General features: G+C 42.6%; 1 protein-coding gene and 1 long non-coding RNA gene across 2 annotated transcripts in view; one reads left to right on the top strand and one right to left on the bottom strand.

The window, feature by feature from the left end:
* Positions 1-3,663, bottom strand: part of aadat (aminoadipate aminotransferase) — a 57,906-nt gene extending 54,243 nt beyond the window's left edge. The window contains 1 exon segment of the mRNA XM_052019392.1: positions 3,595-3,663. The gene's annotated coding sequence lies outside the window, so the exon portion shown is untranslated.
* LOC127572310 (uncharacterized) lies at positions 912-27,081 on the top strand. Its single transcript, XR_007956621.1, has 3 exons — positions 912-3,503; positions 8,098-8,168; positions 27,042-27,081. It is a non-coding gene; the product is annotated as an uncharacterized LOC127572310 (long non-coding RNA).
* Positions 27,082-27,817: the final 736 nt, after the last annotated feature.

Below are 27,817 nucleotides of genomic sequence, written 5' to 3' on the forward strand. Positions count from 1 at the left end.
TTCTCCTCAACTTCCTACTGGCTATACAAGAAATGGACCATGCCCACTTCACCCCTTAAAAGCCCCACCCTAGCTTTTATCGGATTATGGTTATATTAACCTAAAATCAAGGTGTGTGCTATTCGTAAAAATATACGACAATAGGAGCAGGTCTAGGCTATTTATCCCCTCAAGATTGTCCCTCCTTTCAATACGATCTTGGCTGATCTGCCCTAGTCTAGGATCTGAGGGCACAGAGAGTAAAGGGACGTCCCTTTAAAACTGAGATGAGGGGAAATTTCTTCAGCCAGGGGGTGGTGAACCTGTGGAATTTGCTGCCACGAGGGCAGTGGAGGCCAAGTCATTGGTGTCACGAACCAGCAACAAAAGAAACACACTGAGCATGATTTAGTGTTAAAAACTATTTTATTAATCACTACTTATGGTTATACGTAAAATAAAGTAAAAAAAAAATGTTAGTATGTTAGAATCAAAAATGTTAAACCTCGAACGTTAACCCCAAAACTAAACTCGTCGTGTGTGTGTGTGACAAAGTCCAAAACTCCCAGTTCCTGAATGGTTCTTAAAGTTCAGTTCCGCAAGCCATAAGGTGAAACATGAGCAAGGGCTTCTTCAACAACCACCGTTGTCTGAAGATAAGATGTAGATGTAGAAAAACATAGAGAGAGTACATACGAAATCCAAATGTTCCACGATGGAACCCAAACGACACTTCAGTGTTACTCGGTAGTGACTTCCTCACCCCGAAAAGCATCCGAACCGTGGTCGTCCACACACAAATACCTGTTTCCTTCTACAGGTCAGCAACAAAGTGAACTCCACCGGATTACTTCCAACTTTCCATACATGGATTTCAGTGGCAAACACAGTTATTGTTTCTCATCCATCGATAGAGAAAACAAGCAGCTGGTGTCTCTCTCCCTTCTCTCTCTCTCCTTCTTCTTCTTACTTCTTCAACCACGTCATTACGTCCTTTATCTTCTATTGACGTAAGCACGCCCCACACACACATACACACACACTCTCTATCTTAAAGGGACTTTCACTGAGTCCATAACATTGGGTATATTTAAGGCAGAGATTGATAGGTTCTTGATTGGTAATGGGGTTAAGAGTTATGAAAATAAGGTGGGAGAATGGGGTTGAGAACATCAGCCATGACTGAATGGTGGAGCAGACTTGATGGGCTGAATGGCCTAATTCTTCTCCTATATTTTATGGTCTCATAGGCCCAATCTTCCCTTCTGTGCCAGTTCCTCAATTCTCTGATCTTTCAAATGTTTATCTATCTTTAAATACCCCCCCCACAATCCTCTGAGGTAGAGAATTCCAGAGGTTCTCCACCCTCTGTGAGAAGATGTTCCGATGTACCTCAGTTTTAAATGATCGCCCCTAACCTTGTAACTATCCCCTTGATTTTCCTGGGAATCCCCTAGATTTCTCTTGGGATCGCCCAGCTTCCTCAGCCCCTCAACCATTCCATTCCATGTAGCCCCCTTTGAATCAGGAGAAACAAGAGACTGCAAACAAACAAACAAACAAGTCGCCCTATTATAGGAAGGATGTGGAGGCTTTGGAGAGGGTGCAGAAGAGGTTTACTAGGATGCTGCCTGGATTAGAGGGCATGTGCTATAAGGAGAGGTTGGACAAACAAGGGTTGTTTTCTCTGGAGCAGCGGAGGCTGGGGGGAGACCTGATAGAGGTTTATAAGATTATGAGAGGCATAGATAGCCACTCAGTACCTTTTTTCCCCAGGGGTGAAATGTTTAATACTAGAGGGCATGTATTTAAGATGAGAAAGGGTAAATTCAAAGTGGATGTGCAGGGCAAGTTTTTTTTTTACACAGAGAGTGGTGGGTGCCTTGAATGTGCTGCCAGGGATGGTGGTGGAGGCAAATATGATAGAGGTTTCTAAGAGGCTCTTAGATAGGCACATGAATGTGCAGAGAATGGAGGGCTTTGGACATTGTGTAGGCAGAAGTTAGACACGCAATTACTAGATTAATTAGTTCAGCAAAACATTGTGGGTGGAAGGGCCTGTTCCTGTGTTGTATTGTTCTATGTTCTAATCTGCTGGAGGAACTCAGCAGGTCAAGTAGCATGGGGCAGGGTAAGAATTGCTGTTCGACCCACTGAGTTCCTTCAGCAGATTGTTTGTTGCTTCAGAATTTTCAGTCTCTTGTGTCTCCAGAGACTGCAGATACTGAAATCTGAAGCAAAATCTGGAGCATCTGTTTATTTGCCCTTTAGAAGCATCTGTTTCATCACCTCACACAAATCCAGCCAAAATCATTATTTAAAATAAATACAACTACAGCTCTTTAGACTTGGAAAGAAACGCAAGCAATCCCAGTCCTGATGGTGTGGACCTGAAACGTCGACTGCCCATTTCCCTCCTCTTAGCAGTGTGGAGGAACAGAGGGATCTTGGGGTCCACGTCCATAGATCCCTCAAGGTTGCCACGCAGGTCGATAGGGTTGTTAAGAAGGTGTATGGTGTGTTGGCCTTCATGAGTCGGGGTATTTAGTTCAAGAGCCACGAGGTGATGTTGTAGCTCTATAGAACCCTGGTCAGACCACACTTGGAGTATTGTGTTTCATTCTGTTCACCTCATTATAGGAAGGATGTGGAAACTTTAGAGAGGGTGCAGAGGAGATTTACCAGGATGTTGCCTGGATTGGAGAGCATGTCTTATGAGGATAGGTTGAGTGAGCTCGGGCTTTTCTCTTTGGAGAGAAGGAGGATGAGAGGTGACTTGATAGAGGTGCACAAGATGATAAGAGGCATAGATCGAGTGGACAGTCAAGAGACTTTTTCCCAGGGTGACAATGGCTAACATGAGGGGACATAATTTTAAGGTGATTGGAGGAAGGTATAAGGGGGATGACAGAGGTAAGTTTTTTTACACAGAGAGTGGTGGGTGCGTGGAACACACTGCCAGCAGATGTTGTGGGGGGCAGATACATTAGGGACTTTTAAGAAACTCTTAGATAGACACATGAATGATAGAGAAATGGGGGCTATGTGGGAGGGAAGGGTTATATAGATCTTAGAGCAGGATAAAATGTCGGCACAACATTGTTGGCCTAAGGGCCTGTACTGTAGTGTTCTACTTCTATGTTCTAGATGCTGCCTGACCTGCTGAGTTCCTCCAGCATTTTGTGCGTTGCAGTTTTAAGCAAGCAACTTATTCAGTAACACAAAATGCTGGAGGAACTCAGCAGGTCAGGCAGCATCTATGGAAGGAATAAAGAGTCACCGTTTTAAATTGCATTTAAAAAAAGGCGAGCTCTCAGTTACGAGCGGGAGAACTACAGCCCACGGTATAACTGAGGTCTCTTACAACGCAGGAGCAACGTAAAATCCCACCCACGTAAAGCCAGCGCCTGATTGGGCAGCCGAGGGAAATTCCTCCCCCATTCACAGTGCTGGCGCTGGGCAGTCACATATTTCACTGGAGACTTGTCCACATGGATTTCAGACTGTGCTGGGCTTGCATCAAGGTAAATGCAGCGCCGGTGGGCAGTTGTGGTAACCCCTGGGGCCACGCTGCCTCATTGCTGAGAGCGCCCCAACCCCGTCGCCCGCTCTCACCTCCACCGAGTCCCCGGACCCCAGCACCGACACGCCCGGCTCTCCGCTCAACTCCCGGCGCCGCCTCAATCGCACTCCAAGGGGGCAAAAGGGGAAGTGCAGCCAGTTCAATACACAGCACGGTTTGTGCGTGCAATCCCGGGTCACTGATTCTGCATTGATAGTTTGTGCCAGTGGAAAATAACGCTAAGAACTTTGTAATCCGCTGAAGGAATGGTTCCACTAAATTCCCAGGTCGTCAGGACAGTAGCTCTGACTCCCCTACTGAAAGCACCAACGAACTATGTCTCTTGAGTATTGACTGAATTTAGCATTAACTGAAGTCAATGGGCAGCAAAGGGGAAAATAGCCAAAGACTTGTGTAGCACAGAAAAGGGCCCTTCGGCCCAACTCGTCCATGCTGATTGTGATGCCTATCTACACTAATACAGGCACGGTAGTGTAACAGTTAGCGTAATGCTTTACAGCGCCAGTGACCTTGGGCTCAAATCCGGCCACTGTCCACAGAACCGTAGAACAATACAGGCCCTTTGGCCCACCATGTTGTGCTGACCTTCAAAACCACACCTAAGACTATCTAACCCCTCCCTCCCACATATCTTAAATTCCTCCATATGCTTATCTAACAATCTCTTGAACTTGACCAATGTATCAGCCTCCACCACCACCCCAGACAGCGCATTCCATGCACCAACCACTCTCTGGGTGAAAAACCTCCCTCTGACATCACCCTTGAACTTCCCACCCATTACCTTAAAGCTATGTCCTCTTGTTTTGAGCATTGGTGCCCTGGGAAAGAGGTCCTGACTGTCCACTCTATCTATTCCTCAATATTTTGTACACCTCTATCATGTCTCCCCTCATCCTCCTTCTCTCCAAAGAGTAAAGCCCTAGCTCCCTTAGTCTCTCCTCATATTCCATACTCTCTAATCCAGGCAACATCCTGGTAAATCTCCTCTGCACCCTTTCCAATGCCTCCACATCCTTCCTATAATGAGGCGACCAGAACTGGACACAGTAAGTGTGGTGTAACCAGAGTTTTGTAAAGCTGCATCATTACTTTGTGGCTCTTAAACTCAATCCCACGACTTATGAAAGCTAACATCCCATAAGCTTTCTTAACTACCCTATCCACCTGTCAGGCAACTTTCAGTGATCTGTGGATATGAACCCCCAGATCCCTCTGTTCCTCCACACTGCCCAGAATCCTGCCACTTACCTTGTACTCTGCCCTGGAGTTTGTCCTTCCAAAGTGTACTACCTCACACTTCTCTGGATTGAACTCCATCTGGTACTTGTCAGGCCAGCTCTGAATCCTATCAATATCCCTCTGTAAGCTTCGACAGCCCTCCACGCTATCCACAACACCACCGATCTTTGTGTCATCTGCAAACTTGCTAACCCAGCCTTCCACCCCCTCATCTATGTCATTAATAAATATCACAAAAAGTAGAGGTCCCAGAACCAATCCCTGTGGGACACCACTAGTAACAGCCCTCCAATCTGAATGCACTCCCTCCACCACAACCCTCTGCTTTCTACAGCAAGCCAATTCTGAATCCACACGGCCAAGCCCCCCTGGATCCCTTGGCCTCTGACCTTCTGAAGAAGCCTACAATGTGGAACCTTGTCAAATTCCTTACCAAAATCCATGTAGACCACATCCACTGCACTACCCTCATCAATCTTCCTGGTCACCTCCTCAAAGAACCCTATCAGGCTTGTGAGGCAAGATCTTCCCTTCACAAAGCCTAATGTCCCTAATCAGTCCATGCTTCTCTAAATGCTCATAGATCCTATCTCTTAGAATTCTTTCTAACAGCTTACCCACCACAGACGTAAGGCTGATTTACTTTCTGCAAAGTATTTAAGTAAACCGGTCTGTAATTCCCTGGACTATCCCTACTACTTTTTTTGAATAAGGGGACAACATTTGCCACCCTCCAATCTTCCGGTACCATCCCCGTGGACAACGAGGACTCAAAGATCCTTACCAGCGGTTCAGCAATCTCCTCCCTCACCTCACGAAGCAGCCTGGGGAATATTCCGTCAGGCCCCGGGGACTTATCGGTCCTAATATTTTCTAACAACTCCAACACATCCTCTCCCTTGATATCTACATGCTCTAGAACATTACCCTTACCAACATGGTCCTCAGCATCATCAAGAGCCCTCTCCTTGGTGAATACTGAAGAGAAGTATTCATTGAGAACCTCACCCACTTCCACAGCTTCCAGGCACATCCTCCCACCTTTGTTTTTAATCGGACCTACCTTTACTCTAGCCATCTTTCTGCTCCTCACGTATGAGAAAAAAGCCTTGGGATTCTCCTTAACCCTACTCGCCAAAGCCTTTTCATGTCCCCTTCTCGCTCTGCTCAGTTCCTTCCTCGCTACTTTATATTCCTCACAAGCCCTGTCTGATCCTTGCTGCTTACACATTATGTATGCTGCCTTCTTCTTCCCAACTAGTTGTTCCATCTCTCTTGTCACCCACGGTTCCTTCACCCTGCCATTCCTTCTCTGCCTCACCGGGACAAATTTATCCCTAACATCCTGCAAGAGATCCCTGAACATCGACCACATCTTCATAGTACATTTCCCTTCAAAAATGTCATCCCAATTTACTCTCCCAAGTTCTCACCTTATAACCTCATAATTTGCTTTTCCCCAATTAAATATCGTCCTGTCGTCTTTGATCCTATCCCTGTCCATGACAATTCTAAAGGTTATGGAGCAATGGTCACTGTCCCCCAAATGCTCACCCACCAGTAGATCTGTCACCTGTCCCGGTTCATTACCTAAAACTAGATCTCATTTGGCATTCCTTCTAGTCGGCCTGTCGACATACTGTGTCAGGAATCCGTCCTGGACACACTTAACAAACTCCGCCCCAGCTAAACCCTCGGCACTAAGTAGGTGCCAATCAATATTTGGGAAGTCGAAGTCTCCCATTATAATAACCCTGTTATTTTCCCATCTTTCCAAAAAGTGCCTCCCAATCTGCTCCTCTGTATCCCTACTGCTACCAGGGGGCCTATAGAATACTCCCAGTAGAGTAAACGCTCCTTTCTTGTTCCTAACTTCCACCCATACTTACTCCAGAGAGGATCCTTCTAAAATATCCACCCTTTCTGCAGCAGTAACAGTGTCCCTGACCAATATCACCACCTTTTAAGAGGGGCTTGGATGGATACATGAATGAGAGGAAAGTGGAGGGATATGGACATTCTGTAGGTAGGAAGGAATAGCTATGTCGGCACAACATTGTGGGCCGAAGGGCCTGTTCTGTGCTGTACTATGTTCTATGTTCTAAGTACATGTCCAAACGCCTTTTACACATTGTAGAATCAGAATCAGGTTTATTATCACTGACATATGACGTGAAATTTGTTGTTTTGCGGCAACAGTACAGTGCCGAACATAAACATTTCTATAAGTTACAAAAACAAATGGTGCAAAAGTTGTATCTGCCTCTACTACTTCCCCTGGCAGCTCGTTCCACATACCCGCCACCCTCTATGTGATAAAACTTGTCTTGTGCATCTCCTTCAATCTATCCCTTCTGTGCATCCCACAATGCTCACAGCCCATGTATAAGTTAAAAAAATGAAAGAACACAGAGCCACGTGCCCAGATTTGGTGGAGGTGATATGTTCCCATAAGGGTGAAAGGTAAGGGCAGCAAGTTCAAGGATCCCGATATGTTAAGAGATATCAACGGCTAGGTAAAATAAAAGTCATGGGCAGATACAGAGAGCTGAAAACTGTGGAGTTCTTTAAGGAGGACAGAAAGTGTAGGGTGGTAAGTAAAATAGAACATGGGACATAGAATGGTACAGCACAGGAACAGGCCCTTTGACCCACAATGCTTGTGTCGTCCATGACTATACAACATCACACAGACTGTACATCGCACAGACTGTACATCGCACAGACTATACAATACACATACTACAACATCACACAGACTGTACAACATCACACAGACCATACAACTCACATACTACAACATCGCACAGACTGTATAACATCGCACAGACTGTATAACATCACACAGACTACAACATCACACAGACAATACAACATTGCACAGACTATTCAACAACACAGACTACAACATTGCACAGACTATACAACATCACACAGTCTATACAACACCACACAGACTACAACATCACACAGACTGTACATCGTGCACACTATACAACATACAGACTACAACTTCACACTGACTATACAACTTCACACAGACTATACTACATTGCACAGACTGTACAACACCACACTGACTGCAACTTCACACAGACTACATCACACAGACTACACAACACACATACAACATCATACAGATTGTACATCACACAGGCTCTACAAAATTGCACAGATTGTACAACTTCACATAGACTATACAACATCACACAGACTATACAACATCATACAGTTTCCAGCGTTTGCAAATGTTTAAATTTTCACCTGCCTACTCTTTCACCCACCTCCCACAGACTGCGGAAGAGTCTGCAGTTCCCACATTGGACTCATGAGCCCCCTCTGATCCTGCAGAACTGGAGTGGAAGTAAGTCATCCTCGATCCTGGGAGATTGCTTGAGAAGAAGGTGAAGAAGTGGAGAACTGTATCGTGCACAAAGTGAAATGAAGAAACAGGAATGCAAACATTAAACATGTTTTTTTTGTTCACTATTAGGTGTCACGAACCAGCAACAAAAGAAACACACTGAGCCTGATTCAGTGTTAAAAACTATTTTATTAATCACTACTTATGATAATACGTAAAATAAAAGTAAAAATGTTAGTATGTTAGAATTCAAAAATGTTAAACCTTGAACGTTAACCCCAAAACTAAACTCTTCGTGTGTGTGTGTGACAAAGTCCCAAACTCCAAGTTTTGGAATGGTTCTTAAAGTTCAGTTCTGCAAGCCATAAGGTGAAACATGAGCAAGGGCTTCTTCAACAACCACCGTTGTCTGAAGATAAGACGTAGACGTAGAGAAACATAGAGAGAGTAAATACGAAATCCAAATGTTCCACGATGGAACCCCAGCGACACTTCAGTGTTTACTCGGTAGTGACTTCCTCACCCCGAAAAGCATCCGAATCGTGGTCGTCCACACAAATACCTGTTTCCTTCTACAGGTCAGCAACAAAGTGAACTCCACCGGATTAGTTCCAACTTCCATACATGGATTTCAGTGGCAGACACAGTTATAGTTTCTCATCCATCGATAGAGAAAACAAGCAGGCTGGTGTCTCTCTCCCTTCTCTCTCAATCTCTCCTTCTTCTTCTAACTTCAACAACGTCATTATGTCCTTTATCTTCTATTGACGTAAGCATGCCCCACACACACAAACACACACACTCTCTATCTTAAAGGGACTTTCACTGAGTCCGTAACACCTCCCACCTTTGGATTTCGTATTTACTCTCTCTATGTTTCTCTACGTCTACGTCTTATCTTCAGACAACGGTGGTTGTTGAAGAAGCCCTTGCTCATGTTTCACCTTATGGCTTGCGGAACTGAACTTTAAGAACCATTCCGGAACTTGGAGTTTGGGACTTTGTCACACACACACACACGAAGAGTTTAGTTTTGGGGTTAACGTTCAAGGTTTAACATTTTTGAATTCTAACATACTAACATTTTTACTTTTATTTTACGTATTATCATAAGTAGTGATTAATAAAATAGTTTTTAACACTGAATCAGGCTCAGTGTGTTTCTTTTGTTGCTGGTTCGTGACAAAATTGGGGGCTCGTCCGGGATCCAATCCAAAGATTAACGAGTGTCGTCTGGGATCGTTCCCCAGATTGACGAGATTTGTTCGGGATTCAATCCAAAGATATTTGAGGGAGGTCTGATAAATTCTTTTTAATTGGCTTGTGTGTGTGGAAACCAGCAGCAATGGATATTAAGGCATTTTTGGAGTCACCAACCCAAAAGGGATTGGAGGTGGCGAAAAAGGATGATCTGATAAAGATTGCTACAAGGTTAAACCTTACAGAAGTAAAGCAGTCTATGAGAAAGGCAGATATTCAGAGACTGATAGCTGGCCATTATGTGGAAAAGAAGGTGTTTGAGAAGGAAGTGTTAAAACAGTTTCCTGGCAGTGAAATAGCAACTTCTGAGGCACAGGTGCAGCTGGCAAAGGTAGAGGCTGAACGAGAGCAAACCCAGTTAAAGATAAGAGGCTGAACGAGAACAAAAGAAATTAGAGGCTGAACGAGAGCAAAAGAGATTAGAGGCTGAACGAGAACAGACCCAGTTAAAGATAGAGGCCGAACGAGAGCAGACCCAGTTAAAGATAGAGGCCGAACGAGAGAAATTAGAGGCCGAACAAAAGATAACTCAGATGAAGATAAGAGGCTGATCTAGCAATGAAGCAGATGGAATTGAAGAGGATGGAGCTGGATAGTGAGGAGAAGGAGAAACAGAGGCAGCATGATTTACAAATGAAGCGAAAGAGTTTGGAATCTGATTCTGATGATGGTTTTTCAGCCAGCAGGGAGGTTCGATTAGTCCCTCCTTTTGAGGAAGATCAGGTTGATCAGTATTTCCAACATTTTGAAAAGGTTGCTGTGAGTTCAAACTGGCCAAAGAAAGGATGGGCTCTTATGGTACAGAGTGTGATTAAAGGTAAAGCTCAAAAAGCTTATTCTGCTTTGTCTGCTGAGGATGCAGCTGATTATACCAAGGTAAAACAAGCTATATTGAAGGCCTATGAATTGGTACCTGAAGCTTATAGACAAAAATTTAGAGACTTGAGGAAATCTGATCAGACTTATATGGAATTTGCCAATGGAAAGAGAATATGTTTTGAACGATGGTACGTGGCTAAAAATGTAGATGGGGATTTTGATAAATTGAAAGAATTGATATTAGTGGAAGACTTTAAAAGATGTGTTCCAGCTGAATTAACAACATATTTAAATGAAAAGGCAGTGGAAACTTTACAAGAAACTGCTAGGTTGGCAGATGATTATGCTTTAACCCATAAATCCAAATGGGGACAACCTAAAACCTTTCAAAAGAGTTACAAGGACAATCCAGGTAAACCGGAGATTAAATTGGGAGGTAATCAAAAAGGAAAAGATGAAAAGAAGCCAGGGCTGGAGAAACCTGTTGAGTGTACTTGTTATTACTGTAAGAAACCTGGCCATGTGATAACTAATTGTGCCCTTTTGAAGAAAAGGAAGGAAGCTGTGCCCAATGCTTGCTTTCAGGCAATTAAAAATCAAAAAGGTTTAGGAGATGCTGTTAAAGATCAGTCCTTGCAAGAGGTAAAAGCGGAAAAGTTGGAGGAGGTGAGAAAAGAATTCCGTTCTTATGTGTCAGAGGGTTTTGTTTCACTGAATGATGAGTCACCCCAGGTGCCAGTGAAAATTCTTAGAGATACTGGGGCTTGCCAATCTCTCTTGCTGGACAGTGTTTTAAATTTTGGTAAAGAAAGTGACATTGGTGAGGTAAATCTAGTGCGAGGCGTTACAGATGACACCATATCTGTCCCTTTACACAGGGTGATTTTAAGGTCAAAGTTCGTAGAAGGACCAGTCGAGATAGGGATAAGACCTAGGTTACCAGTGGAAGGAGTTTCTTTGTTATTGGGAAATGACCTTGCAGATGGAGAAATTGTTCCTGTGGTACGGTTAACGACCAAACCAAGGATTGATGAGTCTGAGAATGATCCAGATGTTTACCCATCATGTGCGGTGACTCGAGCTAGAGCTAAAGAATTAGCCAAGACAGACAGTCCGGTGCAGTCTGATGTGGTTCCTTGTGACAGTCCTAAACAGGAAGAAAATTATGATGCCCTATCTGAGACTTTTCTGTCTTCACTGGAGGATCAACATCCTTATAGTGAGCCTGAATTTAAAGATTTGTCTTTGTCGAGGAAGGATTTTATGGTGGAACAGACAAAGGACCCTGAGTTGACAGAATTGAAAGAAAAAGCACTCCCATGTGAGGAGATTGAAAAAGTGCCAATTGGATATTTTGTCAAAAATGGAGTGTTAATGAGGAAATGGAGACCTCCTCATGTTCCTGTTACTGAGGAATGGGAAGTTATTCATCAGGTTGTTGTTTCAAAAGTTTATAGGGATGAAATTTTAAACCTGGCCCATAGTATGCCTTTGGGTGGTCATTTTGGGGTGAATAAAACTGTAGGGAAGATCTTGAAACAATTCTATTGGCCTGGTTTGAGAAAGGATGTGGTGATGTTTTGTCGAACCTGTCACACATGTCAGATGGTAGGTAAACCAAATCAAAAACCCTCTGTGGCTCCGTTGAAACCAATTCCTGCTTTTGGTGAACCCTTTTCGAAGGTGATTGTGGACTGTGTTGGCCCATTACCAAAGTCTAAGACTGGAAATCAGTATTTGTTAACCATCATGTGTGCCACTTCTAGATTTCCAGAGGCAATACCCCTTAGAAATATTAAGGCCAAGACGGTGTCAAAGGCTCTTTTAAATTTTTTTACCTTGTTTGGTTTGCCAAAAGAAATCCAATCTGATCAAGGTAGTAATTTTATGTCAAATTTTTTTCAACAACTAGTCTATGAGCTGGGAGCAAAGCAGATTATATCATCTGCATATCACCCAGAATCTCAAGGAGCTCTGGAGAGATTTCATTCTACTCTCAAAAATATGCTGAAGACTTATTGCTTTGAAAACACAAAGGATTGGGACGAAGGCGTTCATTTACTTTTGTTTGCCGTTAGAGATTCAATCCAAGAGTCAATAGGATTTAGTCCGTTTGAGCTTGTATTTGGACATAGGGTGAGAGGACCTTTGGAGTTGTTGAGAGAGCGATGGGTTAATGAAGAAATGCACTTGAGTCTGTTGGACTATGTCCAAAAATTTAAAACTCGGTTGGAGAGAGTCTGCCAGCTAGCGAGAGAGAATTTGAAAACTAGCCAGATAAGAATGAAGACATAGTTTGATAGACGTGCTCGGCCTAGGACATTCGCAGTGGGGCAAAAGGTGTTGGTATTTTTCCCTAGCCAAAATAATCCCTTGCAATCTCGTTTTTCTGGACCCTATGTTATTGAATCTCGAGTGACTGATTTAACATATATAATCAAAACACCAGATAGACGCAAGAAAACACAACTCTGTCATGTAAACATGCTAAAGCCTTATTATGAGAGGGATTCAGTTGTGGCCTTGGTGGATGATGTAAAGGTTGTTTCTAGAATGCCTGATGTTGATGTTGAGGAAGGCCAATTTAGACCAAATATTGTTCCATCAAAACTAAAAAACCAAACTATCATGGAGAACCTTGAAACGAAGTTGGACCATTTACAAGTTTCACTAAAACAACAGATGAGAGAATTAATTTTAAAATTTAAAAATCTGTTCCCAGATGTTCCAAACAGAACATCGATAATTACCCATGATGTTGATGTTGGGGATGCAAAACCAATCAAACAACACCCATATCGAATGAATGTGGATAAAAGTAAACTTGTTGATCAGGAAATAAAATACATGTTGGAAAATGATATTATTAGACATTCTACTTCAAATTGGAGTTCGCCCTGTGTTATTGTACCTAAACCTGATGGAACTGTTAGAAGATTTTTGGGAATGGTTGGATATTATCGAAAATTTTGTAAAAATTTTGCTGATATTGCTCTTCCCCTAACTAATCTTCTGAAGAAGGGAGTGAAGTTTATTTGGACAGATTCTTGTCAAGAAGCATTTGAGAAGCTGAAAGCCATTTTATGCTACCATCCTGTGCTCAAATCACCTGACTTTGAAAAGCCATTTTCATTAGCAGTAGATGCCAGTGATGAAGCTGCAGGAGCTGTGTTGTTGCAGAAGGGTAACCTTGATGATATTGACCATCCTGTAGCTTACTTTTCAAAGAAATTTAATGAGCATCAAAAGAATTATTCCACTATAGAGAAAGAATTACTGTCGCTTGTTTTAGCCTTGCAACATTTCAGTGTATATGTTTGCACCGCTCAGAAACCATTGACTGTATATACAGATCATAACCCATTGGTGTTTCTGAGCCGAGTCAAAAACAAGAACAGAAGGCTGTTAAACTGGAGTTTAATTTTGCAAGAGTTTGATCTCATGATAACTCACATTAAAGGCAAAGATAATGTGATTGCTGATTGTCTTTCCCGATGTTAAATGGGAAACATGTATCTGTACTAATCTGATAGTCTGTAGTTGTGTAGCAGGATAATTATTAACATTACTAACTGTATGCGCGGTTAAATTTTTCTTGGGAAAATTTTTCTTCAGTGTTAAAAACTATTTTATTAATCACTACTTATGATAATACATAAAATAAAAGTAAAAATTAGTATGTTAGAATTCAAAAATGTTAAACCTTGAACGTTAACCCCAAAACTAAACTCTTCGTGTGTGTGTGTGACAAAGTCCCAAACTCCAAGTTCCGGAATGGTTCTTAAAGTTCAGTTCCGCAAGCCATAAGGTGAAACATGAGCAAGGGCTTCTTCAACAACCACCGTTGTCTGAAGATAAGACGTAGACGTAGAGAAACATAGAGAGAGTAAATACGAAATCCAAATGTTCCACGATGGAACCGCAGCGACCCTTCAGTGTTTACTCGGTAGTGACTCCCTCACCCCGAAAAGCATCCGAATCGTGGTCGTCCACACACAAATACCTGTTTCCTTCTACAGGTCAGCAACAAAGTGAACTCCACCGGATTACTTCCAACTTCCATACATGGATTTCAGTGGCAAACACAGTTATTGTTTCTCGTCCATCGATAGAGAAAACAAGCAGGCTGGTGTCTCTCTCCCTTCTCTCTCTCTCTCTCTCCTTCTAACTTCTTCAACAACGTCATTACGTCCTTTCTCTTCTATTGACGTAAGCACGCCCCACACACACAAACACACACACTCTCTATCTTAAAGGGACTTTCACTGGATCCGTAACATAGGCTATACATAAACATTGAACTGTGGCTTTAATTATTTTAGTTATTACGTCACAGGATGTGGACTTCACCAGTAATGCCAGCGTTTATTGTCCTCCCCTAAAGCCCTTAAGCCGAGGCTTTTAAGAGTCTGCCACATTGGTGAGTCTCGAGTCACATGAAGAACAGGTAAAGACATCAGACTTCCTTCCCTCAAGGCCATTAATGAACCAACTCTTTCTTTATGACAATCCAGCTCTATTTTACCGAGACTGGCTTTTGTTTAATTGGGCCACTAATTATGGGGGTCTGTAAGGGTGGTAGAAATAAAGTTATCCTGGGCCTTCGAGAGGGAATTGAATGGGCATTAAGGAAAGAATAGTTTGCAGCAATGCAAGGAGCGGGAGAATGGGACGTGACTGCTGCACCAGGATCTGGTGTAGATGAATCTTCTCATCTTTTTCTACACTATATTCCACATTCTGTTTTCTTTTTACCACCTCAATGTACTTATGTATGGCATCATCTGCCTGGATGGCACTCAACAGATGATTTTTAGTGTATCTCGGTACACATGACAATAATAAATCAATTGCTAATGCTTAAGAAAAGATATGATATCTTTATTAGTCACATGCACATCGAGACACACAGTGAAATACATCTTTTGCGTAGAATGTCCTGGGGCAGCCCACAAGTGTCGCCAAGCTTCTGGCGCCAACATAGCATGCCCGCAACTTCCTAACCCGTATGACTTTGGAATGTGGGAGGAAACCGGAGCACCCGGAGGAAACCTACGCAGGTACGGGGAGAATGTACAAACTCCTTACAGACTGTGGCGGGAATTGAACCCGGGTCGCTGGTGCTGTAATAGCATTACGCTAACTGCTACACCACTGTGCCTGCCCCATTCCACTAAATCCAGCAGGAGAATTATTCCAGATCTCTGTGACTACTGGCTACTTTTACAACCTTATAAAGAAACTGGTGAAGGGACGTCAGTGTGAGACAACAAACCCCTTTCTTCAGACACGGACTTTCTTTAGTTGTTTGGTACGTTGGAGATCTAATCATGGAGATATTATTTATGGTGGAATAATGGACTTGTTAGTACGTATAGAGGAAGTGAAGCAAAGTCATGATGCCACAGTTAATTAGGGTATAAATTACAGTCGATAGCACTACTCTGCAAATGCTTTCTGTGCCTGTGTCATCTTTCTCCAAGCTAATTAATACATTTAAAATAACAGAGCTACCATCCTCTTATTAAATGAGCTGAAATAAGCACCAAAAATACCAGCCTGCATTAAGAAAACCAGCAGGGAATTTTTACAGGGAAATTGTGCTTGACTAACTTCATTGAGTTGTTTGCTAAAACAGAGAAAACAGAGGCAGGCCATTCAGCCCTTTGACACTGTTCTGCCATTCATTACAGTCATGGCTGATCTCAGTACCATCTTCCTGCTTTCTGCCCAGACTCTCTGATGCCTTTAATCTGGAAACTTATCTCTCCTTCTTAACTACATTCAGTGACGTTGCCCCTGTGGCCTCCTACAGCTTAACTATTGGTCTGAATGAAGAAATTTCTCCCCGTTGTTGGATTCGACTGTTTTTAATTAGCTTTTTAAACATGTACAGTGTTTAATACACTTCAAGTGGCTGCACAAGGAATGGCCGCTTACTAGCTTATTGGTTCGTCCATCAGGTGAATATGTGGTTTTTTCATTGGTTGGTTTGGCCACAAGTATCTAATAGGTTTCCTGATTGGACTATTCCGGCCCTGAAGTACTGATCAATACAAATCCCATCTCCAAGCACTCAGCCTGAGGCCTTCTACAACATTTCAAGTGCTCTTCTAAATAGTTCTTTAAGTGTTGTGAAAGCTCCTGTCACCACCACCCCGTCAGTCCAAAGTATCTTGGCTGTAACCTGAGACTGTAACCCTAGACACCCTAGCCGGGGGAAGCATCCTCCCCGCATCCAGCCTGTCTTGCCCTGTTAGACTTCTGCATGTTTCAGTTTGATCCTCTCTCATTCCTCCGAACTCCAGTGAATACAAACCTAATTCACTTAATCCCTCTCCCTATAACAGTCGTACCATCACAAGACTCCCACATCCACGCCGGAAGCGTGGCGACACTTGCGGGCTGCCCCCAGAACACTCTACGCAAAAGATGCATCTCACTGCGTGTTTCGATGTACATTTGACTAATAAAGAAATCTTATCTCATCTCATCTCATCTCATTTTATCTTATCTAAGTGACAAGTTGTTCTGGTCTGGAATGTGGTGCTTGAAGCTTGGTGGAAGGAGCTTCATCAGAAGTTAATTGGATAAATAATTGAAGAGTGTAATTTTTTAACACCTTGGTGAAGGAGCAGGATGGAAATAGAGCTACTTCAGCAGCACTTTTTACATGTTGCAGAGGTACGATGGAGTAAGTGGTGTCCTTGTGTGACTTTCTGGTCTTGTAGCTCCCATTAGAAGCATGGGCTTAATACATAAGAGGTTAATGCTGACCTAAAGATGCTCTGGACAGGAACAATGGGCCGTGTCCTGTTCCTGTGTTGCTTTATTCTATGTTTCCATTCTTCACATTCAGATTAGTTTATTGGCATATACACCAGGGTGCAATAAGATTCCTTGCTCGTGTGAGGCTCACACAGTATACAGTAAACACGGTAATAATAAAACAACAATAAATACAGTGACGAATGCAAAAACAACAGAATGGTGCAAAGATTGTAATGCATTTGGCAGCTGGATGTGAAAAAGTTCCCCATGCACTTTTACTGGGTATTTCCATGGACCCATGGCAATAGGACTGCAGACAATGGAAGAAATTCATCTTCCGAATGCTTTGAGACTCTGCAGGGTTCTCTAGTTATTACTGTTTGAAAGTAACCTGGGGGAAATACCGCAGCTGAAAGTAATTTTGATTCGTTGAGCAATCAAAGTGATTGTCCCCTCTTCATCCCACACTGATAGTTTACTTATATTTGCAAATAAAACACATTTACAAAATTAGATAGGCGTGTAAAGTTAAAAAGGCATTTAATGAATCCACCCTAGATAATAGTGTAAATGTTTGCTAATGAAAGAGAGCTGGGAATAACATTTTTTTGTGCTTGAGATCTCGGAGATGTAATCTGGGTTCTGGCCAATTTACCATCATATTATTTTCTTCATGGGTTATGACTGGAACTCACTGTCTGTAGGAGTGGATGAAACATCCATCAAGGGCTTTCTAAAGGGAGACACAAGAGACTGCAGATCTGGAGCAACACAAGATGCTGGAGGAACTCAGCGGGTCAGGCAGCATCTATGGAGAGAAATGGACAGACAATGTTTCAGGTGGAGACTGTTCATCTGGAGCCCTTCTGTTTTATAAGATAAGATTTCTTTATTAGTCACATGTACATTGAAACACACAGTGAAATGCATCTTTTGCGGACAGTGTTGTGGGGGCAGCCCGCAAGTGTCGCCACGCTTCCGGTGCCAACATAGCACGCCCACAACTTCCTAACCTGTACGTCTTTGGAATGTGGGAGGAAACCGGAGCACCCGGAGGAAACCCACGCAGTCACGGGGAGAATGTACAAACTCCTTACAGACAGCGGCTGGAATTGAACCCGGGTCACTGGCGCTGTGATAGTGCTATACTCAATGCTGAGTCAGACAGATGGTATCCCCATCTGTTCTTGAATTCATTTTGGATCTTCCCAATATGTCGGTGGAACTCCATCTGATTTGAGTGGGGTGAAGGAGAGTTGGGGAGTTCAGAGCCCCCTCCCTCCTCCTGTCTTTTCTACTGCTGCCTCCTTCCAGAATGTTCATTTTGGGGAAAACTCAATGGTGGAGCAGCAATGATACAAAGACAACCAAGCAAGTGCATGGCATGCTTGCCTTCATCAGTCAGACCATTGAGTGTAGAAATCAGGAAGTTATGTGGCAGGTGAGGGGTGATCTGACAGAAGTATATAAAGTAATGAGAGACATAGATAGGTTAGACAGTGAGTGTCTTTTTCCCGACCATGATTAGTATGTTTGCGGATGACACCGAAATTGGTGGTGTGGTGGACAGTGAAGAAGGTTGTCTAAGGTTACAACAGGATCTAGATGAACTGGGAAAGTGGGCCAAGGGAATGGCAGATGGAGTTGAATTCGGACAAATGCAAAGTGATGCAGTTTGGCAAGTTACCCTAGGGCAGGACACGCAGAGTGAATGACAGGGCCCTGGAGGGTGTTGTAGAACAGAGAGGGCTAGAGGTACAAGTACATAGTTCCCTGAAAGTGGTGACACAGGTGGGCAAGGTGGTGAAGGAGGAGTATGGCTTGCCTTCAGCGGAGAGATCACCGAGTACAAGAACTGGGGTGCCATGTTACAGCTGTACAAGACGTTGGTGAGACCACACCTGGAATATTGTGTGCAGTTCTGCTCGCTGTACTACAGGAAGGATGTGATTAAGCTAAGAGGCTGCACAAAAGATTCTCAATGATGTTGCTGGAACCGGAGGTCTTGAGTAATAAGGAAAGACCGGAATGCCTGGGACTGTTTTGCCTGGAGTGAAGGAGGCTGAGGGGTGGCCTTATAGAAATTTATTATGAGAGGCAGAGAGATAAAATGTATTGTCACAGGAATCTAAAACTAGAGGGCATAAGTTTAAGGTGAGAGGGGAAAGATTTAAAGGGGTAACTTTTTCACAAAGATGTGGGTGGGTATTGGGAATGAGCTGTCAGAAGAAGTGGTAAAGGCAGGTATAATTATAATGTTGAAAAGACATTTGGGCAGTCACATGGATTGGAAGGGTTTAGAAAGATATGCGACAAACACAGACAATTGGAACTGGCTCAGAAAGACACTTTGGATGGCATGGGTCAGAGGACCTGTTTCTGTGCTGTATAATTTCATGACTCTATGACTCTATGAACAGGCAGGGGATGGGGAGATATAGATCATGTGCAGTCAGATAGGATTAGTTTAACTTGTTAGGCACAGACATAGTGGGGAAAAGGGCCTATTTCTGTATTGCACTGTTCCATTTTCCACAAAAGCTTTCTTCCATTAGGTGTCACTGTTGTCTCGTGAAACCAAGAATTTTGAACTTGCTTTCAACAGTGGGAAGCACAAAGTTGAGAACAGCTTTGGGTGACACTGGATATCTATACTTCAACGCTGCGCAGTTGGAGTTTCAGTTACAAGGGAGGACTGTAGAACCGGAGTCAGTACCTATGGAATGTTGTACACTCTGTGAGTCAGTAATGAGGGAGTGCTGCACTGTCGGAGGATCGTACTGAAGGAGCATTGCGCTACAGTTGGCTCAGTTCTGAGGGAGTGTCGCACTGTCAATAAATTAATAGTGAGGGAACAGTATAGTGAGGAAGGCCAATATTAAGGATTTTTTAAAAATTGCTTTAAAAATTATTCTTTGACGTAATTTGTCCCTTTATAAATTCAATTTCTTTCCCAATGAAAACTTCTTTTCTCATTTTTGACAGTCAATTTGCTTTGTCTTTTTCTGTAATGAGGCTGCCTAATTTTTACTGCTGATCAGTTATGCACCCACTACAATAATGCTATTTTATTTTGGTGAATGCAGTGTTGGGATTATGAACAATTCCCTCACTGTTCACAATTCTCTTCCACTCATTGATGGTTAAAGGGCAGCACTGAGGGAGTGCTGCATTGTCATTGGGTTTAATGTCAAAAGGGCACTGTGGAAGGGAGCACTGTTCTACTGAAGGGTCAGCATTGAGAAAGCACTATGTTGAAAGGTCAGTGTTGAGGAAGTGCTCCACTACCAAAGGGTTACTACTGAATGAACGTTACAGAGGGTCGGTACTTATGGAATGCTGCAGAGTTGGAAAATCAGCACCGTTCCATCAGAGTATCTGTACACTGCAGCCACCTGGGACATTCTCTCTTCTCTTCCATCGGGTAGAAGATACAGGTGCCTGAGGGCACGTACCACCAGACTTAAGGACAGCTTCTACCCCACTGCGATAAGACTATTGAACAGTTCCCTTATACAATGAGATGGACTACGACCTCACGATCTACCTTGTTGTGACCTTGCACCTTATTGCACTGCACTTTCTCTGTAGCTGTGACACTTTACTCTGTACTGTTATTTTTTTTTACCTGTACTACATCAATGCACTCTGTACTAACCTGATGTAACTGCACTGTGTAATGAATTGACCTGTAAGATCGGTTTGTAAGACAAGCTTTTCACTGTACCTCAGTACAAGCGACAATACTAAACCAATACCAATACCAATACAAGAAGTTCTGTTGTGATAATCACAAAGGTTCGAGCTTGGTTTTTTCCCAAGTGGAATTGATATCTTGACATCTTGGAAAGATAATCTTTGAGGTTGCTGGTGATTGTTTCACCTGGAAGTCCAAAGGAAAAGGAAATAAGGAGACTAGTATGGAGGTAACTAATGGCTCGGTATTGAGGAAGTGCTGCACTGTCAGTAAATTAATACTGAGGGAACACTGCAATGAGGGAGTGTCAGTATTAAGGGAGTATTCATTTTTTGTTTAATTGCCCTAAAAATTATTCCTTGACAGACTCAAGAAAGAAAACCCAGTGGTGCTTAAAAGGCTGAAAATGGTCAATCAAAACAAATGTGTTTCTCATTAGCATCAGTCGAGCATTTATAAGCAAGTTAATTTAAAAAATGACTTTAAAAGCCATCCCAAATTATATGTTGTATAGCAATTAGTTGCTACGTAGATTAAAAATTATTCACTGGCAATGTTTCCTGTTAGTATCTTTGTCCCTTTCAAGAGACTTGTTTGACAGGAATTTGACTGGATGATTAATTTGTTCCGCATGTGCAGTAGGCTATATGGGTGGGTCCACTTACTAGCGTAGTGTTTTCTAAACTGCAAAAGATCCTGGGAGTACGAGCTGCTCTATAGATAACTTGGTGTTAAAATTCTGTGACCTTTTGTACTATTTACAGTTAAGCCTGAAAGCACGTACCATCAGGCTCAAGGACAGTTTCTATCCAGCTGTTATAGACTGTTGAACAGTCCCCTAGTATGATAAGATGGACTCTTGACCTCACAATCTACCTCATTATGGCCTTCCACCTTATTGTCTGCCTGCACTGCACTTTCTTTGTAACTGTGACACTTTATTCTACATTCTGTTATTGTTTTCCCTTGTGCTACCTTAATGCACTATTGTAATGAAATCTGTATGGATGACATGCAAAACAGGTTTTCACTGTACCTTGGTATATGTGACAATAAACCAATTAAACCAATTCCAATTCCAATTCCAAAAAACGTTCACAAATATAACTTTGGTGGTCTCTCAAATTCGCTGCCAAAACCCCAGTATTCCTGATGAGGCTGCTGCCCAGCTGCAATAGAGCAGGAGGACCATTGCCAGCAGCATCCAGCATCGCTCCATGTCCAACACCAATCACCACCCAGAGGAACACTAGGAAACAGGAGCAGAAATAGAGCACTCAGCCCCTCAAGCCTGCCCCACCATTCAATATGACGATGGCTGACCCACCCCAGGCATCAACATCTCCTCTGTCCCAGATGCCCATTGCCTTCAATCTCCCGATCTTTCAAAAATATGTCTGCCTCCACCTTGAATACTTATCGTAATCCAGTCTCCACAACTCTCTGGGGCAGGGAATTCCAGAGATTCATCACTCTCTGAAGAAAGAAATTTCTTTGGACCTCGGTTTTAGATGACTGGCCCTTTATCTTGAAACTATATCACTAAATTGTGTTTATTTCTTGTAAAAATTGTGTATAATTTATGTTTAATTTATGTTTTTCTTGTGAATGCTGCTTATATGATGCTATGTGCCTGTGATGTAGAACATAGAACACAGAACACTACAGCACAGTACAGGCCCTTCGGCCCACAATGTTGTGCCGACATTTTATCCTGCTCTAAGAACTATCTAACCCTTCCCTCCCACATAGCCCTCCATTTCTCTATCATTCATGTGTCTAAGAGTCTCTTAAATGTCCCTAAAGTATCTTTCCCCACAACTTCTGCTGCCAGTGTGTTCCACGCACCTACCACTCTCTGTGTAAAAAACTTACGCCTGACATCCCCCTTACGTCTTCCTCCAATCACCTTAAAATTATGTCCCCTTGTGTTAGCCATTTTCACCCTGGGAAAAGGTCTCTGACTGTCCACTCGATCTATGCCTCTTATCATCTTGTGCACCTCTATCAGTTCATCTCTCATCCTCCTTCTCTCCAAAGAGAAAAGCCCTAGCTCACTCAACCTATGCTGCTACAAGTAAGCTTTTCATTGCACCTGTACATTCATGTACTTGTTCGTATGACAATAAACTTGACATTGACATTTACCGTTTCAATAAGAACACCACTCATTCTTCTAAACAAAAAACACAGATCCAACCTGTTTCGCCTCTTTTGATAGGACAACACTCTCATCCCAGGAATTAGCCTGGTGAATTTCTTTTGGACTGTGTCCAATGCTACTATATCCTTTCTTAAGTTAGGGGACAAGAATTATGCACGGTTCATCTTTATTGTATGTTAAGGTAAGTTGATTAACAATTTACATTATTTGTTGCACTTTACACGATTACTTTTTTGACTTCCGTACTTACCTAAAAATAGTATTTGGGGTTTTTGGAATTTGTAGCCCTTTCTGGAACAGATTCCACGTGAAATTTAAGAGTTCACGGTGCATTGATTTTGGGCAAATTGTGCCAAATAATATGGTGTGTCGGAGGCTGAGGGGAGACCCGATCAAAGTTTATAAAATTATAAGGGGCATAGATAGGGTAGGCAGTCATAATCTTTTTCCCAGGGTAGAAATATCAAATACTGGAGGACATGCATTTAAGGTGAGAGGGAGAAAGTTTAAAGGAGATGTGCGGGGCAAGTTTTTTACACAGAGAGTTGTAGGTGCCTGGAACAGGCTGCCTGGACTAGTGGTGGAGGCAGATCCGATAGAGGCATTTAAGAGACTTTATGCAGAGAATATGGATCAAGTACAGGCAGAAGAGATTTAGTTTAATTTGGCATCGTGTTCGGCACAGACATGGTGGGTTGAACAGCCTGTTCCTGTGCTGTACTGTTCTACGTTTTATGGTGCAACTGAGCCCAGGGTCCTAGTGTTAGAGAAAGCTGATGTCAGATTGTGGGAAAATATGAATCTTTTAAGATAAGATTTCTTTATTAGTCACATGTACATCGAAACACGCAGTGAAATGCATCTTTTGTGTAGAGTGTGCTGGGGGCAGCCTGCAAGTGTCGCCACGCTTCCAGCGCCAACATAGCATGCCCACAACTTCCTAACCTGTACGTCTTTGGAATGTGGGAGGAAACCAGAGCACCCGGAGGAAACCTACACAGACACGAGGAGAACGTGCAAACTTCTTACAGACAGCGGCGGGAATTGAACCCGGGTCACTGGCGCTGTGAAGCGTTACGCTAACCGCTACACTACTCTGTTGTTTGCTAATGTACGTCAGGGAATGAAACCTTTGTCTTTATCTTTTCCATCCCTGTCCAAGTTACACCTTTGGGTGACTCTGGTTATGATTATGAAAGTACTTGACACAAGTGAATGGTATAATGGTTATAGCAGGTAAGGAAGCTATTTGGTCCATTGACTCCATACTAAGTTTATGTAAGAGCAGTCTAGCTAATCCCACTCTCCTCATTAATTTGCTAATCTTTTCCTTTCAGATGCTTTTCCAGCTCCCTTTGACTGGTACAATTGAATCTGCCTCCACCACTACCTCTGGCTATACCTTCCAGATCTGACTCACTCACTGTGTAAAAAGGCTCATCTTCCCGTCAACTTTGCTTCATTTGCCAATCACCTTGCTTCTAATGAAAAACTAGAAAAATGCAGTTAGTGGAAGTCTGAAACAAAACCTGAAATACTCATCAGCTCAGGCATCATCTGTGGAGGGAGCAACAGAGGAAACGATTCACACCGATGACTTTTCATCAGAGTTCTGCGGAAGCACGATCAACCTGAAATGTTGACTCTTTTTCTCGCTCTACAGATGCTGCCTGACCCATTGAGTTCTCCCAGCATCTTGTTCTTGTTCTGAAACGGACATTTCATAGAAACATATATAGGGTGTTCAATTTTCCTTCAATCTTATGTTTTTTCTTCACAAAATGCAGAATATTTAGAAATGCTAAAGTTTCAATTTAATTCCCCAATTTGCCAATAGCAGAAAATGTCCAATTAGGCCCAGGAATTACATTTACCTAAACAAATGTTGGGTCATGATCTCACCCATTTAATCACTTTTAATTAATCTGAACTAATTTTTAACCAACCAGGTTCAAGAACAGGTACTTCCCTTCAACCACTCAGTTCTTGAACCAACCAGCAAAACTCTAAACACTACAGTTTAACAACACAATGACCACTTTGACCATTTTGCACTAAAATGGATTTTGCTTGTGTTCTTTCTTGTAAAAAATATGTATAATTTATGCTTAATTTAAGTTTGTCATGTGAATGCTGCTTATCTGATGCTATGTGCCTGTGATGCTGCTGCAAGTAAGTTTTTCATTGTATCTGTGCATACATGTACCTGTGCTTGTGACAATAAACTCAACTTTGACTATTTTGTCTGTGACAGTAGGACAAGAACTAACGAGGCTCCTCCCAGCTTCCAGCACTAGCTCCATTGTCCTTCAGGGCTCTACTCTACAAACAGGAGACACTCTTTTATGGTGTTGGATAAATATGGGCCAGAAATCATACATAAAGAGATTATCATTATCATTTTTAACATCAATGGATCTGTATGTGCGGTGAACCTCCAGCTAAGATTATACATTGCTTGTCAATCCCAATGTCTATGAAGACCAGTGGCAAAACAAGGCTATGTCGTTGTTCAATCTTCCTTGCTGCAAAGAGTCATACAGCACAAAAGAGGCCCTTTACTCCACCACTTTTATGCCGACCTTCTATCCCATGTACACCAATCCTGCACTAGGTCTGTATCCTTCTATGCCATACCTATCAAAGGGCCTGCCTGAATGTCTCTTAAACATGGTGATTGTACCTGGCTCCACCACCTCCTCTGGCAGTGAATTCCAGATATCAACCACTCTTTGTGTAATAAAACTTTCCCTTCAAATCCCCTTTAAAACTCTTTCCTCTCACCTTAAACTTATGCCCTCTTGTTTTTGATACCCCTACCATGGGAAAATGATTCTGACTATCTGCCCTATTTATGCATCTTATAATTTTATGCACCTCCATAAGGTCACCCTTCACCTCCTTTGCTCCAGGGAAACCAAAACCCAGTCTATCCAATCTCTCCTTGTCCTTCAGTCCAGGGAACGTTCTGGTGAATCTCCTCTGCACTCGATCCAGTGCAACTGCATCCTTCCAATAGTGCGGCGACCAGAACTGCACACAGTACTCCAAGTGTGAGGCAACCAGTGTTTTGTAAAGTGGCAACGTAACACCCCAGCTTTTATATTCCATGCCGAAACCTATGACGGCAATCATTCCAAAGACGTACGGGTTAGGAAGTTGTGGGCATGTTATGTTGGTGCTGGAAGCGTGGCGACACTTGCGGGCTGCCCCCAGAACACTCTACACAAAAAGATGTATTTCACTGTGTGTTTTGATGTACATGTGACTAATAAAGATATCTAAATCTAAATCTATATCTAAATCTAATCTAAATCTCATGCCTCTTCACCACCTACCTATCTGTGTTACCACTTTCATGGAATTATGTACTTGAACCCCAAAGTGAGAACTTTATCAACATTCCTTAGTACCCCATCATTTACTGTAGATATCTTACCCCAATTTGACTTCCCAAAATGCACGGTGTTGTAGTGGTTAGTGTAACGCTGTTACAGCGCCATCGACCCGGGTTCAATTCCGGCCACTGTCTGTAAGGAGTTTGTACGTTCTCCTTGTGTCTGCATGGGTTTCCTCTGGGTGCTCCAGTTTCCTCCCACATTCCAAAGACGTATGGGTTAGGAAGTTGTGGGAATGCCATTTTGGCACCAGAAGCGTGGCGACACTTGCGGGTTGCCCCCAGAACACTCGACAGCAAAAGATGCATTTCACTGTGTTTCCATGCACATGTGACTAATAAAGATATCTTATCTTAAATTCATTTGGTTTTGACTTCCTTGGAGTTATAGTAATCTTGTCAATACCCCCTTAATGGTTGAACTGGGAATTGTTCAGTAAAAATAAATACACAAGGAATTACACAAATCCATAGATGTTGCAAACACACAGTAGCCTAAGTTTAGATGTAAAAGGTAAGATTGAATAAAATGCTTGTGCCTTCAGCAATTTCACAAAAGCTGGTTGGAACAAATGAGATCACATTTTACAATCAGAACACTCTTTAAATCATAAAATGCTAAATCCCCAGACTTGATCACAGAGTGAATACAATAATGCAGTGCTGAATAGGTCAGATACCAGCTTTCACTATTTCACAAAAATAGATTTATAAACTTTTGGCATTTCCAGAATCTGAACATGCCGAACTGTGATATTTCCCCAGATGGTCAATTTGAATATTTATGATCAGCTTTCTGCTTGAATTGGTTGGGAATTCAGTGTCAAGAGGACAAGAAAACAAAGTGGATGCTTGAAGCTCTGAAAGGATCCTGAGCATTATTTAAAGGATTGATGGGGTAAGTGTGTTTGGGTGTACAGTGAGTAATTCACAGGGAGCATGTCCTCATCAAGAGGCTATAGTTCTGAATTTCTACCGTTTTTAATGTTAACATGCTTCCTGATTTTCCCCTGAGGGTATTGGTATTGGTTTATTATTGTCACTTGTACCGAGGTACAGTGAAAAACTTGTCTTGCATACCGTCCATACAGATCAATTCATTACACAGTGCAGTTACATTGGGTTAGTACAGAGTGCATTGATGTAGTACAGGTAAAAACAATAACAGTACAGAGTAAAGTATTACAGCTACAGAGAAAGTACCGTGCAATAAGGTGCAAGGTCACAACAAGGTAGATCGTGAGGTCATAGTCCATCTCATCGTATAAGGGAACTGTTCAATAGTCTTATCACAGTGGGGTAGAAGCTGTCCTTAAGTCTGGTGGTATGTGCAAGCTTTTGTATCTTCTGCCTGAAGGAAGGGGGGAGAAGAGAGAATGATTGGGGTGGGAGGGGTCTTCGAATATGTGGCTGCTTTCCCGAGGCAGCGGGAAATGTAGACAGTCAATGGAGGGAGACTGCTTTACGTGATGGATTGGGCTGTGTTCACAACTCTCTGCAATTGCTGATGGTCTTGTGCAGAGAAGTTGCTGTACCAAGCT

This window comes from Pristis pectinata, chromosome 7 (genome assembly GCF_009764475.1).
Source record: "Pristis pectinata isolate sPriPec2 chromosome 7, sPriPec2.1.pri, whole genome shotgun sequence".
Classification (NCBI taxonomy): Eukaryota; Metazoa; Chordata; class Chondrichthyes; order Rhinopristiformes; family Pristidae; genus Pristis; species Pristis pectinata.